Consider the following 2880-nt stretch of genomic DNA (forward strand, 5'->3'; position numbering starts at 1 on the left):
CTCAAACATTTGGGCTTCCCTCCATCTTTTGACTAAGACAAAGTCTCTCTCCTCCATCCAAATATTTCCAATTTCAGTCCTCAACCTAATTTTACACTTTGTCAGACAAACAAGGGCATCGATTTGGTATTTCCATGACAACAAATTCAATTGAAGATGCAATGAGGTAATTTCTCCTCTGTAGCTTCTCTGTTCTTGGTTTGATAATCAAATTCATATTGAACTTGCCCAGAACAAAACCAGAGGTAACTAAGGATTCTATAATGCCTCTCTCCGTTTCTCTCGATTATCCATTAACGAGCTTTGGGTTTTCTATTTGAATCTTTTTTTGCATTGGATTCTTAGGGTTTCAGATACTTCTATCTGGATCTAAAAGTCTTTCGATTTCTTCATAGACTGGAACATATCTCTAAGGGCGACTATGTTTTTCTATAAGGTACTGTATTTCTAGGGTTTTTTTTACCGCTAATGTTTAAGTTTGACTTGTGTTTTTATTCTCTTCAATTACTTAGCGGGTTCTATCTTTTAGGCTGTAAAGAGCTAGTAAAGGTTCAGAAAATGGGTTCAGTTAGATTTTGGAACTCTGTTATAAATCTACTATATTGAGAAATATTTGGTTGGGAATTTGTGTGATAGATTTCTTGTTTGGCATTGAATTACTTGAATTTAGCTTTTAATGTTCCATCCTAATGTGCTCATAAACCACTGTGAGAAATATTGCCTTTTCCTCTAAGAATCTTTTACATATTGGATTCTATTGTTTCTTCTGTTCAAGCCATCATTATGTTATCTATTGTTCCTTAAAAATGTAAACTAAAATCAAACTGTTCATATATTGTTCATTCCTAGCTAGCAAACTATTGTGTACATTGTGCATGTTGGTATGAGCTTTTCTTTTCCTGCTCAGTGTTGTCAATATTATTATTCTTAGCTAGCAAAATTTTATGGGCTTTTTTACTTGGTTTTTGGTTTTTGGTTTTATAATTATGGCATTTGATGCAATGTGATTGCCTATTCCATGTAATTTGATTGTAGTAATACCTAGTGGTTATGTTAAAAGTTAGAACTACCATCATTTAATACAGGTCAGTTGTCCATAAGCAAAAATAGTAGAAATTTAACTTGGTTTGTAGATTCAGTTGTCTAGAACCAAGAAATCATCTCTGGTTGAAGCTACGTGATTAAACTTAACTTAGTTTATTCAGTTGATTTTTTAACTGGTTTATTATTCAATTGGAAGTAGTATTTTATAGTACAACTCATCAAGTCACAATTTCTGTTCATTGTAGTCGTCATTCCTCTGCCAGCTTATTACACAGAAATTATCATATCCAAATCACTAATATTCAGCTGAAATAGACAATCACGTGAAGATTCTGTAAGTTGTGATATGATATTCATGAAGAACTATTGTAAAAAGCATTATTACTACATGTATTGAGCAAGATTATTTTATGTAAATATAGTCCTTTGGATTCCCATTCTGAAATAGCAAAGTTGCTTTGTCATTGAACAGGTTTTAGATAGTCGTGGACACTTGCTGGTAGCATTGGGGTATGGATTATGGCCTTCTATGGTTCTTATCTCTAAAATTGTCCAGACTTTCATCTTAGCGGACTTCTGTTATTATTACATTAAGAGGTACTTATTATTTGAACCTATTTCTTTTACCCAAGTACAAGATAGATGAATGGAGTGACATCTTCATGACAAGATTGTCAAATTGATTATGATTTTCTTTCTGGTTTTGCAGTCTATTTGGAGGGCTACTTGTTCTTCGTCTTCCTTCAGGAGTGGTGTAGTTGCAGGTCCTCTTCAGTTGTGGTCGTTGAGCAATATCACGAGTGAGTGGGAAAGGGGTGAAATGCTGCATGAATCAAGGAAAGTACTTTATAAGGGTCCTTATATGGTTATTGATCTAGGATTGTAATTTTGGAATATCTTTTCTTGCTAGCTTGATTGTCCTATCTTTTTGCTACATTAGGATTATGATTTTAGAATAGTTCATACCACTTTCAAAACTCTAGCCCTTAAAGCTCAAAAACTATAACATTAAAGTAATTTTGGATATATTGTGTGATTATTTTGGATATATATCTTATTAGCTTGATGACTTGATTAGTATTTTTTATTATTTTGTTGTATGAGATATTATTTATTACTTTTAAAATTATATAAATTTGATGATTTATTATTTCCAATGACAATATTACAAACGACTTTCATATTATTGAATTTAGAAACTACATACAAACAATTTCCCGACAACACATGTTAGCAACGACATAGCAACAACTGAATTACCGAAAACTTACAAACGATACATATATTTCTAAATTGGCGCCAAATATTATTTACCGACTGTCCACCGACGACAAAGTTGTCCCTATTTTTCGCGCCAACTAATTTGGTGCCAAATTCACGTGAAGATTACCGACGGTATGCCGACGACATATATATTAGCGACGACTTAACGACGATATATGTCGTGTCCAATAACGACACCAGTTAATTCTTCTGGTTGGTCACTTACAACTTACCAATGACAATGTCGTCGCTAATGCAAACGACAATGATTTTGTCGTCGGTAACCATTTTCCCAACAAGCAATCTAACTACGACATAAGTTTCGTTTGTATGTCGTCGGTAACCGATATTACCTACGAAAATCTTGTTATTACCGACGACATTACGTCGTATGTAAACTGTTTTTTTCTTGTAGTGCGATAGGTAAGGTTCTTCTTCAAGTTTGGTTTGGTTGACCAGGCCAAGAAAAATGTTCATTTTGTTGATGGAGCAGTTCATGTGGTTCCCCATGAGTTGAAATTGGTAGCGCTTGTGATGATTAGGGTCAGTGTACTTGGCATCCCGTTGGAAGGT

At 33.9% G+C, this 2880-nt stretch overlaps 1 long non-coding RNA gene across 2 annotated transcripts; it reads left to right on the plus strand.

Moving 5' to 3' along the window:
* LOC136230907 (uncharacterized) lies at positions 1 to 2110 on the plus strand. Of its 2 annotated transcripts, XR_010689587.1 has the most exons (5): positions 1 to 166; positions 346 to 436; positions 1290 to 1378; positions 1517 to 1641; positions 1754 to 2110. It is a non-coding gene; the product is annotated as an uncharacterized lncRNA (long non-coding RNA). The 2 variants fall into 2 exon arrangements; XR_010689586.1 differs by lacking the exon at positions 1290 to 1378 and having other exon boundaries at positions 2 to 166.
* The last annotated feature ends 770 nt before the right edge of the window (positions 2111 to 2880 follow it).

The sequence above is a fragment of the Euphorbia lathyris genome, chromosome 5, assembly GCF_963576675.1.
Source record: "Euphorbia lathyris chromosome 5, ddEupLath1.1, whole genome shotgun sequence".
NCBI classification, from domain to species: Eukaryota; Viridiplantae; Streptophyta; class Magnoliopsida; order Malpighiales; family Euphorbiaceae; genus Euphorbia; species Euphorbia lathyris.